Below are 12,709 nucleotides of genomic sequence, written 5' to 3'. Positions count from 1 at the left end.
TGCAAGATGACAGATGTGAGAATGGACCGAGCTGGCAAAGAGATGACATTCCTCAAGTCACTCCTTGAGTTGGTGACCAGGCAGAGACTAGCACCCAGGTCTCCAGATTCACCTCAGTCTTATTCTCCCCAGTGATCTGCCTCATGTTATTGACACTATTTAGTGCAAGAAATTAACATACATAGTAACATCATCTACTTAAAAGGATGGAGAAGGTCAAGAACCTTAACACAGACTTACTGTCATAAGTTTGCAATATTCTATTCAAATAGACCCATGTAATGACACAGATAATACAGACATATGAACTTGTATTTCACTTTTATTTGGTAATAGCAACAGAGAAAAGCAGTGTGGTGTATTCCAGCCACCTCATTTTTACACCCAAGGTCTTCTGTGACTTTCCTTGATAATGCAATCAACTTTTCCCTGTCACATACCTTCTACTCAAATTAAGAGAGGTGCTAACTCCATACCTAGTCTACGCTTTTGCTCCATACCTAGCCCACACTTTCTCTAGTCCATATTGTTTTTCCAGCTCTTGTTCTTTGTACCTTAAACACCATCTCCTCTATTTCTACATCTCCAAGTTCCATCATCCTTGAAAGGCTCAGTTCAAATATCATATGATCTAAAAAGTCTTCCTTTTCACTCCCACCTGGAACCAACATTTCTTGTCTCTGAACCCCCATATCATATTTTTTATACTTCTCTTGCAGTATTAGTCATTTCCTAATTTATATTTTTATATCTTTCCTTTTAATGTAGTAAGTTCTCAGAGTTAAACAAAGTTAAACAAGTAATATTGATGTAAGAGAGTTTACCACATACTGGGAACCTCCCACGTCCACAGGACTTTCTGAGAGAAGTTCAGCACGTGATCCTGATACCGTGGCCACAGTTAGATGGACCAGGATGGGACTCTAGTCCAAGAGCAGCCGATCCCTAGACTGACCAAAAACCATGCAGTGGCAGACAGGACAGAAGTGATGTGCGGGAGCTCACTCACACTAGTTCATAGGATCCAGTTGTCTAATTTTCAGGATTTGAGGAGCCAGGTGACATTGTGTAGGTAGCCTGAAATCAACCATACTGGGAATATTTGCATCATGAAAACTGGCAAACATTACAAATCAGGACATCCCCCATTCCACCCTCCCACAGATAGCAGTTATTAAATATTTACCATCACAGCACTCATGCTAAGAAACTGAATCTCCTCCTTGGTAGTTTGAGTGTGAGATCTACTGAAGGGGTTGGTGGTCCTTAATAGAGACAAAAGCAGAAAAACTTAGAAGAGAGGGTGGTGAGCGGGAGACAGGAGACAGGAGAAGCTGTGAGGCAGCAAAATGTGGAGAGACAGGAGCAGAAGTAAGTTAGTCAGTAATGGCAGGTTCATATAAGCAGAGGCAGAGAGTGTGATGACAAATTCTTGGAGTAGGAAAATCAGCTGCCTCCACCCTGGGATGGTGACTAATCCTGGTTCCCGGAGTTTTGCTGAATCCCACGTGACTTCTTCTATAGCCTGCTCGCCTGTGAGGCTGGCTCTGTAGTGATTCCTGTTTTCCTTATTTCCCGTCTCTCCTGAAAGACAGATCTTATCCCAGAGGATCTGCAGCCGAAGGACCATGACAGAATGACTGCGACACTCTGCAGCTCATCAAGGGCTTTCACATCCATCTTCACACTTAATCCTCACAACAGCCATGGTGGTGGCACAGACCACCAACTCCTGTCGGCACCAACCAGCACATGAGGTGGGAGGGCTGAGGCTCTGAGAATCTGTGGGACTTCCCCAAGGTCATGCAGTTAGGAAAGAGCAGGGACAAGATAGACACCCTTGGCCCCAGCATCAGGACCAGGGGCTCTGTCCACTTTGGGCCTACATGAGCTGTGAGGGTCAAGATGTGCAAGGCTCTGACGCTCTGCCCACCCAGATCACACTCTGTAAATGACCAACAGGCTTAGTCAGCAATCAGAAAGAGCAAAGAGGAAACGTGAAAGAGAAGACAGAGAAAGAGGCAGAGAGAGAGAGAGAATGTGATTAGAAAGTTAGGATGTTATATATAGATGATATGGTAAAAAGGTGCACACGCATATACACACGTGCATATATAACATCACACAGATTATATTTCATGCTTACTATATGGCATCAAACACACCTGGGTTAAAATCTCAGCTTTCTACTCATCAGTTGTGAGAACTTGAGCAAGTCGTTATCCCTTTGAGACTTCATTCATAAAATGGACATTAAATTTCTCTGTCTACATCATAAGAATCTGGTAAGGCTTAAAGAGAAAGTGCATGTAAACCATTTGGCACAAAGCTTGCCATGGAGTAAGTCTTTGGTATATTTGATGTATGGTTACTATTATTTTAAGTAAAATAATAAAAATATGCATAACTATAAAAATTAAATCAATTTGATTTTATTCTAAAAAGCACTGACTGCTGGTGAAAGGACCCCTCTACATAAAAAAGTGGTATTTTATACATGCGCACAGCCTGCTTTACAGAAAAAAAGAAGAAAAAAAACACATTGGAAACACACAAGGCTCAAAATTAAATGTCTTTAAATAAAACATAAAGCAAAAACAGCTGCTGCTGGAACTTGGTCCCTAGGCACATTTGATTTTTGAAAATGACAAAGAAGCCAAATTGTGCTTCGATTCCTGGGCTGCGTGAGAGTAGGGAAGGTGATTGCTTCCCTGGAGCTGACAGCCGGCTTGAGGGAAGGATGCAGATGCTTAAACAAAGGACATTGTATGCTGGACACACAGCTCTCTGGGACCCTCAGCCAGCAGGGAATTCTGCAGCCACATCACAAACAGTGTTGCTGAATTTCCTTTCAGTTTCTGAAATAGCCATCAACACAAATGAGACGCCTGAAAGGGGCCATAAATGCAAAAAGAGCACATTCGTTAGGCTGAGGTAGGGTAACACTCCATGCCATTGGGAGAGAGATCACCTATATTTCTAAGGACCTCGGTATGTGGCCTTATCATTTCCTGATAGAATATCTGCTAATATATTACAGACCAAGACCAGTTCCACCTGGGAGATGCATTTCTCTGGCCATGACCTAGGAATTAGACCCAGGATGTCTGTCGGAGATCTTTTTGAATATAATTCAAATACAATTCTTTTTAAATATAATTTTAAAGTTAGTAAAACAAAACCAAGGAAAGCATGTAATACAGAGGCAAGAATAAAACCCCCCAGCAGACACATCATCCTAACACAATTACCACCTTTTGTGTACGTGCTTTCCAGACTTTTTTTTCTCAGAATTGAAGTCAGAGTACCCACATGATTTTGTAACACAAATTTTCGGGAACTGGGCTGGCATTCCTTGCGGTGGAGGAGGACAATGGAAAGCGACTTGAAGTGTGTCCGTCTAGTCCACTCACCTGGCAGGGGACCAACCTGAAAGTACCCCTTAGAGGAGATTCATTTCTTTCAGGAAAAGATGATGGATTCAGGCACTTCCCTCCCATGGGAGTGGGAATACCCCAGGAAGGAGAATGAGAAACAGCTCCTTTGTCATGGCCCCCGTTTCCCTTCCTTACCTTCCCAAATCACTTTCTCCCTCATACCCAGTGCGTCTGGCACAGGGGACTGATTCCATGTTTTGACCACCTCTCAAGGTGTTCCCTCTGCCTGAAACTCTCCTTCCTGCCCCCCAGTTTACTGCCAACTCACGTGACCCCTCAGGTCTCATGTCACAGCCTTCTCTGCAAGGAAGCCATTGCTCCACCTGACCTAACCCCCCAACCCCACCTCGGATTCAGGGCTCTGTAGCTGCTTCATGGCACGCATTACAGTCCTCTTGGTTTTCATGTCAATCTCTTCCCTAAGGGACAGACATAAAATCACATCCAGGAGAGAAGTTAAGGACCAGGAAGCCTGGCTGTGCCACCACCCACAGCGTGCAGGGGGCTCGGCAGCGTCGGGGACTGTTTGAGCAGCAAGAGCCTCAGCCTGAGTGCAAAGCGTGAGCAGGGAGGCCCCGGGCTGAAGCCACTCTGGAGACTGCAGGTGTGTCCATCCATCCATCAGGACGGGAAGCTCTTTTCCCAGAGCTCCAAATGGACGAACAGGAGGGGCTCAGTCTTTAAAGGGGCCTCGCTTGAAGAAAAGGAATCATCAACTTGGAGAGAAATACATTCATGATCAAATGGCCAGAGGCTCAGAGAGGAGAGGAACCAACATCAGTTCTCACTCTCAGACACATGATTCCAGGGAGGGGTGAGAGGAGGAGGTGACCGAAACCCCCGAAGGGCGCTCTCTGAGGAACTCCAAGGCCCTGAACTGTCACGATGGAACAGAATGACGAGAAGCTAAGGCTGGAGAAGTGGTCAGCCACAGCATGCAGATCATATGCCTGTGCTCAGAGAAACAGGCCAGAATAAACACACAAGGCATAGGATGGAGGCTGTCTGTGGACAAAGAGATTAGAACTGTCTCCTGTGGTCCTCAAGGGTATAATTTCTCTAGATCTCCAAAAGAATTTATCTGTACACTTATGTGACCCCCTAATTAATAGCACCCAGAACAACAGCTGGCAGATGAAGCATGCTGGATAAATATTTGTTGAATGAATGGATGGATGGATGGATGGATGGATGGATGGATGGGTGGATAGGAAGATGGATGGATGGATGGTTGGATGAATGGATGGATGGAAGGAAGGAAGGATGGGCAAGTGGATTGCTACTACAGGACTGCTCAGAGATAATTGTGTCTTAGAAAATAACACAAGAACAGTATCATTCAGGCAGTCATCTTAGCCATGAGCCTGAAAGGACAAATCCAGAAGCAAAGCAGGAGAGATTCAGAAGAAAAGTGGGAAGCAGCTTGCAAATACACAAAGGGAAGCCTCCTTGGCCATGACTCTATTCTTCAGCTGCAGCCTGCTTCTTGACTTGGTACCACTTTAGGGAATACTCAGGGCTGGGTTCCAGCATCCATATGTACAAATGAAGAACACTGTGGAATTTTAGAGTTCCAAAGGACTTTAGGAGTCCTAAAAGGGAACTTTTGCTGTCTCCAAATTATTTCAAAAGTTCAGCTATCCTTGCCAGAAATTTACATTGATTAAATTAAGTTCATATGGGTCGAACATGCTGGTAATCATAAAAATGTAAAGGTCAAATTCTCTATAGAAGGACAGAGTCTAAGTTTTTTTTTTAAATATACCTTAATGTATCATAATGACACTCTTGAACATAAAAAACAATAAAGGATTAGAAATGATATGAGAGGCAAAAGCTGACAAAAAGAGAAGCAGATATAACAATATTAATATCAAGTCACCTGATTTAACTACAAAATTGCCTCTTTGCTAAGGATTGGGGTTTTTATCATCACAATAGGGCATTAATACTGGTCATCTTCTGCTATGATGAGTTAATACATAGAACATCATCACTTAATGTAAATAAATTAATCAAATAAATATAAACCAACAGGAAGTAAGATATGGGCTCTGTGTGACAGTAGTAATAAAAGGGGAGTGCTCCACCAGAGAAAAGTATGGGCACCCCAACCTGGTCCAACATTCCCAAAGGACCGAAGCTCATAGAATGTTTGCAATCGGCCCATGGACATATCTCTGGGATTTTTGACTCTAACATTCATATTTTTTGTACTCAACCAAGTCTGTCCTACAAAATCAAAAGCCTGTTGCCCAAGGCTGATTGACTGAAGACCCTGCAGCCTTACTGCTGTGCCCCTGCCCTGCCAGCTCGGCACCCAGCAGGCAACGGTGGAGTCTCCCTTTCCAAGTCTGCAGCTGAACAGCAGACACCCCTCAAATGCCACTTGAGTCCAAAGGCTGAAATTTCAAACAGGATTTCTACGTTACGGTCTAGAGGCCAAATTCCTTCTTTGGGAAGACTCAGTCTTTGCTTGGAAGGCCAAGGGTCACCGTAGCCTAGCCAAGTTGACTCATATAATTAACTTCTACCAACATTCAGAAAACTCCTGCAGCAGCAGGGAAAAAAGAGCTTTGGCTTTGGAGATGTCAACTCCTTAGTCTCCTTTCCAGATTCTGGCAAGGGGGAATTAACAGTCTGGGTGAGAGAACTACCAGTTTGTAAAATGCTGACAAGCTGCAAACCAGCCCCGAATGGACTTCTGACTGGGTGATTAACACAGGCAGGGCAAGGCTACCTAGGCACCACCTTCTCAGCACATTTCTGCACCCCGGGCACAATCCACTTGCCCACGAGCCCTGCACCTCGTTGGGAGTGGGGAAGGCTTCACCACACAATGAAAAGGAGTGACTATCATTAGATGTGACTCTTGCCCCAACTTGCCACTCCTAGCTGGACTGGGCCAAATGGATTCCATTGCCAGGTTGTCATAAATGTCTTCCCAGCCCCAAGCCACGTGCCTTTTCTGCTTAGCTGCATTTTGGTGTCATGGGAAAGCACTCACACACCCCTTCCCTCTGCGGGCCCACAGCCGGCTGTGGGAAGCCCTGGCGGGGGGGTCCACACCCCCGAGGCCTGGCACTGACTGAGGCCCTGGGACTTTCTGCTTTGACTCATTGACTCAGTCATGCCCAGGCCCAAGAAATCAAGCCTATCTCTTTATCATTTTACTTTTTACTTTTTTAAGCAAGAAATTTGTTGTCTTCTCCAGGTGTGAAGCATCTTTCTGCTTTGGAGGTTGTCTGCACCCTTATAAAAGAATTGGCCGCAGGCTCATTGCAGGCTACTCTATTCCTGGATCTCTCATCTGGGAAGCAGGAACCTACCCACAGAATCCTTGGAAGGACTGCATGAGACACTGGATCCTAAGTGTTTGATGGCAGTGTGTATCGAACAAAATCTTTCCTTTTCCCTGTTGTCTACATAAGGTGCTCGTTGCAATGCAATTCCCCACGTGTTGTCCCATTGGACCACATGATGTTCTGTGAGACAGGTACCAATTATGCCCTCGGGACAGAAGTGGAAACTGAGAGTCAGTTTGCCATCCTCCCAGCTTTGGCGTGCTGGGAGGAGGCCCCACTTTGTTCCCAAGTTCATCCATTAGCCACCTGAAACCTTTTGTTTCACAACATTTGACAGATCAGGGCAAACAGGTGTCTGAGGAAACAGCGGATGAGGACAGGCAGCCAAGAGCAAGCCCTGGGGGCTCTGTGGCAAGGCCCAGGGCACAGAGTGGGCCACAGCAGAGGAGGAAGGCAGGACATGTAGGACCAGGCTCAGGGTGCCAGTGTGGGGAGCTGAGGGGAGAAAGAATGAGGATCAGAGCCACACGGCAGGGGGGAGAAAGAAAAGGCATGTGAAGAATCAACTGTCTGAGGTTCTGTAAACACTGGTGAGAGACAGGCCACATCTGGTCCTCCACTCCAACTGCTATGTCAAAGCCACTCTCATCTCTAGCCTGGAATACTGCCACAGTCTTTCAGCTGGTCTCCTGCTTCTGACCTTGACTCCTTCAGCCTAGTCTAGGCTCTACCCAACAGCCAGACAGAGTCCACAAAGGCAACAGTCAGCTCATGTCACTCCTTTGTTCCTGGCTCAGAGCAAAACCAAAGGCCTCACAAAGGCCTTGCGATGCTCTCCGTGCTCTGCCCTCCATCCCCGACCTCTCTACTACTTCCCCACGATGCTCTTTGCCTGACCACACACCCACAAGTCCCGTGTCCGTGGTCTGACAGCTTCTGCACTGGCTGCTCCTCCATCTGGAAGGCTCTCCCCGCAGAGATCTCCCCAAAGTTAACTCCATTGCTCAAATCTTGTGTTCTCAGTGGGGCCTACACTGCATGCTCTAGTTCCTCCTACGAATTGCCCTCAGCCCCTACTGTCTTAATTTCCCTTCTATGTTCTTCTTTCTCCTTCATGTCCATGAGTTTTTAACAAATTTTATTTAGTCTGTATCATCTGTCCTTCATCACTAGAATGTCAGCCTCACAAAGGCAGGAAACTGTTGGTTCATGACTGCATTGTAAGGTCTGAGAATGGACCCTGACAAATAGTGGGTGCTTCAGAAGCATTTCTGAAAAAATGCAGAAATGAATAAATGCACAAATGAATGAATGAATGAAAATTAACTTTGGAGCCAGACAGACTCTGGGCTTGACTCTACCTCCATGCTGCCCACCCCAGGCAGGTAGATTAAGCTTTCTGAAGCTGTTCCCTCATCTGTAAAATGGGAATCCTAGTCTACACCTCATAAGACTGCTATGGGGATTAACTAAACAAAATTTACATAAAGTGCCTTGTATAAACTAGGCTGTCAACAAATGTTAATTTTCTTTAAATATTTTCAGAGATTTTCAGCGCCAGAGTATCTAAGAAGAGAGATTGCTTATTTTGATATTCTGAGCTGATAGAATCAACAAAACTCTGTGAACACCAACCTGAGCCAGGCACTATGCTAGTCTAGTGAGGAAGAATAGATAAGAAAGCAACTGTGCCCTCAAGGAGCGCAGAATCCTTGAGAGACTCTGATCCAGCAGTTCTAAGTGTGACACGTTCCATTAGACACAAAAAGGAGATGTTTTGAGAGGGAAAAAAGTGGCAGAAATTAATTTTTGAAAAAACTTTTTTTGAAATAACTTTAGGCTTGCAAGAAATTGCCAAATAATGCAAAATTCTGTGCTCCCTTCCCCCAGTTCCCCCCAAAGATAATATCTTTCATGTATCTTATATCCATTATCAAACCAAGAAATTGACATCAAATAGTTTCAACCAGAGATCTTATTCCGATTTCACCAGTTTTTACATGCATTCTGTGTGTGTGTGTGATACTATGACACTATGAGTTTTTATCACATACATAGTGATTAACTGTTGAAGAAAATCAGAAAGCATTTCACAAAAGTAACACAGTATCTTGTTTACTTCTCATGATATTCTGGATTTAATATTTCCATTTTACAGATGATATAATAAAGCTTAGAAAAGCTAAATGATTTACCTAAGATGACATAGTTCCTAAGTGGCAGAGCTGGTACCTGCAACCTTCTGACACTCAGCATGTCTTGATGTAAAAAACAAAACAAAACAAAACAAAAAACCCTAAAGTTGGAGGTTGGGGTGGGATAGCATTAGAAGGAATCATCAGGGCTTTGTCTCCAGACTTCACTTGCCATCGGCAAGTTTGCTGCTACAGAATTGCTCTTTTGTATGTACCAAATTGCTATTCTCTTTAATTTTGCCCCAATATCTGAGCTCTCGAATATCTGGAATACAAAATGCAGGCCAAAAAAAGCCCTGATATTTCAATATTTCCTGGGGGAAGGACTTCCCAGGACTGTTCCACTCTTGTACTTTCCAGCCAGAGTCACCTCTTTGGGCTGTCAGCTGGAATCCTACAGAGCAAAGAAAGCAAAAAGGTTTTAAAACAGGAGACATGGGGAGAGGCTTAAACAGCCTGGGAGGAATCCTGCAGAAAGAAAGTGACTGTTGTCCTTCCTTCTGAAGCTCCTTTTTGTTGCCCAGTCTGGCTGAAAGCAGCAGGGTCTGAACCTCAGCCAAGGGACAAAGGGCTTTCTCGGCTAAGAGAAATAATTGTGGTCACGATAGGCCAAAACAGGAGGGGAGTATTTTACAGGGTAACAGGGCTACCGAATGTCAGAATTGGTGCTGCGGGATGTGCATTAATTCCACAAGCATCCACTAAGCACCTGCTTTGTGCCAGGCACACTCACATGATAAAGAGACATCCCCGTCAATGAACTCCCAAGCCAGTAGAAGAGTCACTCATTCTGTTCATTCATTCACTCACTTAATCTCTCACTCTTTTAGAATATAATTTAGTAATTAAGAACATAACCTTGAAATAAAAAAGACAGTGTCATTAATTCATTCAATAAATAAATAAATATTTATTCAGTGCTTGCTACGTGCTCAGCTCTGGTAAAGACACTAGGAAACAAAGGTGGACAAAATATAGATCATTAAGTCAAGGACATTGTTTGGGGACTGGGGAAGGGAGAGACAATGAACAATAAGTATAATAAATAAATTAGATAGTATATTAGAAGCTGGTAATGGGAAAAAGAAAACAGAACAGGGAAAGGGGCCTGAGGAATATGGAGCAAGGGAGTTTAGAATGTAGTTTTAAGTAAGGTTGTCAAGATAGGCCTTATTGAGAAAGTGGCATGAGAGCAGAGACCAGAAGCAGGTGACGGGTGGGCAACCATGTGGATGTGGAGTGGAGGAGGGGAGGCAATGCTGGTAGGGGAACAGCCAGAGACAAGGCCCTAATGTGGGGCCAGATCTGTCCATAAACAAGGTTAGGGACAAAAAGGGGAGGGGAAGGAGGAAGAGAGCTAAGACTGGGCAGACGGTGCAGGGCCATGAGGGCCACGGTAGGATTTCTGTCTTTACTGGGTGACATGAGCAGCCATGGCAGGGCTTCAGCAGGGAATGGCCATGATCTGTCTCATGTTCCAGCAGGATCTCTCCAGCTGCCATGGTGGGAATTGACTTTGAGTGCACAAAACTAGAGGCAGGAGGAACTTAGAAGACCATTGCAGTGATCCTGGGGAGAGATGGCAGAAGCCCAGGTCAAGAAGGCAATCATGGAGGTGATGAGAGGTGGCTGGATTCTGAACCTATTTTGAAGACAGAACCAAATTCCTGACAGATTGAGTGTGGTGTCCAAGAGGAAGGGAGGAGTCAGTGATCATTCTAAGGTCAGTGGCCTGAGCCAATAAGGATAATTTGGAGGCCAGTTAAAATTGTGACACTGGGCAAGTCTCTAAACTCCCATTTTCTTCTCTATAAAATGGAGACTAATATCTGTATTATAGGGTTGTTGCAGACATTGAAAGAGATAATACATGCAAAGCATTCAGTCTGTGAAGGGAGTACAGAGGAGGGATAGAAAATCGGCTAAATCTTACAGGATGTGAGAATGTGAACAGAACATCACATTGAGGACTTTAGAGAAACACTGGTTATGGATGGGGTGGAGCAGGGAGTGAGGAAGATGAATAAGGAGACTAAGGTTTCATTCTCATAACAGCTACTAATTGTTATACTACCTTAAGTAAATCTTTTAACCTCACTCTACCTCTATTTCTTAATGTAAAATGAGAGGAGGGCTGCTATGAGATCAGGGGTCTACAAGCAAATCCAACACATGTTTTTGTAAATAAAGTTTTATTGGAACACAGCCATGCTCATTTGTTTCCAAATTGTCTAGAGCAGCTTTTCTGCCACAACAGTTGAATAGCTGTAACAGGGACAGTATGGACTTCAACAGAGACTTAAAATGTTGAAGTCCATTTTGTCTCTGTGTATCATCTGGCCCTTTACAGACAAAGTTTATAGACCCTTGATCTTGATCATTGTTTTTGACATTGCTATAGACAGACAGCCACGAAATCCTTCTTCAAATGGCATCTTAGTCAGAAGCCTAACATATAATACAGAATCCATGTGGATCTGGCTGGCTGAAGAGTAGGGGTGGGAGTGATGGCTGTCTGTTCCCACCCAGGCTCTGACCTCTCTCACATCTAAGGTAAACGGCGAGGGACCTCTTCTTCATCCCTGTGGTTCCTAAGATCACAGTTTGAAAAGCAGGACTCTAAGATCATCTCTTGGGGCTTTTCCAGGTCTATAATTCCAATAGCCCACAGATTCAACGTTCAAAAGAAGTCTAAATAGACTCGGATCAAAAGTGAACAGAATAATGGAAATACCAAGCTTCAGCGAGGAGACCTTCTAAATCGGATAAACTAATACTTGGTTTGGGCCTCAAAACTGCTTTTTCTCACGCATGGGATGTCAATGTAAAGCCAAATTTCAAATCACGTTGTGTCAGATACTTTTAAAAGTTAGAGGCAGCATTTCCACATTCCTGGCAAATCTTCCCCGGAGACAGCTCTATCCTACAGAAGGAAAAGTGGAATATTTGGGTGGAGACAGCCTCTGCCACACAGGAGACAATTTACATCAAAAATACATAGTTGGAGATGATAACAAAATGCTAAATGATCACTATTAATTGCTTACCTATAATGGCCCCCTTCGTGCTAAAAATGAAATACTTATTATTTTCACCAAAATGAGCAATAATTGCTTTATATCAATATAAATATAATAATCATTATTTTTGAGATGGGAAAACTTTATTTCAGAGCAATTAAGAAATAATAATGACAGCAGCACTTTTTGAGCATTGATTTTGAAATGGACTAAAGACTTCACATCCAAGGTTACTCAAGGTTATAAGATGTTGAGCAAAGTTTTAAACCCAGGCTTGCCTGAGTCTAAAGTCCGTGCTCTGTCCATTATTAATTCAATCTCTCTTTCATTTTCCATAGTTAAAATGTACATAATAATGCAAGTTGAGTCCTCACTTCGGCAGCACATACACTAAAATTGGAACAATATAGAGAAGATTAGCATGTCCCCTGAGCAAGGATGACATGCAAATTTGTGAAGCGTTTCATATTTTTCTGAAAACTAAAGGAAGACCTTGTGGACCATGTGACATAGGACATTCAGGATAATATATCAAGTTAAACGTCCAGAGAAGGAATTCAGAGGATTCTTTGTAAAATCTGGTGACTGGCCTTTTCTTCTGTGCTCTTGGCATGCTAAATTTATCTACCCATCATATTCTCTTGAATTTCATATTTGTGTTTAAAAGTGGTTGTGTATGTATGTAAAAAGGAACCACGTATTCTGAGAATTAGTAAAGTGAGAGACATGACGCTACTGAAATAAGGTGAAAA

At 43.7% G+C, this 12,709-nt stretch overlaps 1 long non-coding RNA gene and 1 other non-coding gene across 2 annotated transcripts in view; one reads left to right on the top strand and one right to left on the bottom strand.

The window, feature by feature from the left end:
* Positions 1–12,709, bottom strand: part of LOC116283925 (uncharacterized) — a 268,303-nt gene that overhangs the window by 197,993 nt on the left and 57,601 nt on the right. The gene's annotated exons all lie outside the window — the stretch shown is intronic.
* Positions 12,324–12,430, top strand: LOC116276845 (U6 spliceosomal RNA). Its single transcript, XR_004186332.1, has one exon. It is a non-coding gene; the product is annotated as a U6 spliceosomal RNA (small nuclear RNA).

Source organism: Vicugna pacos, chromosome 2 (genome assembly GCF_048564905.1).
Source record: "Vicugna pacos chromosome 2, VicPac4, whole genome shotgun sequence".
Classification (NCBI taxonomy): domain Eukaryota; kingdom Metazoa; phylum Chordata; class Mammalia; order Artiodactyla; family Camelidae; genus Vicugna; species Vicugna pacos.
Note: the sequence above shows the minus strand (reverse complement) of the source record. Positions and strands in the feature narration are given on the sequence as shown.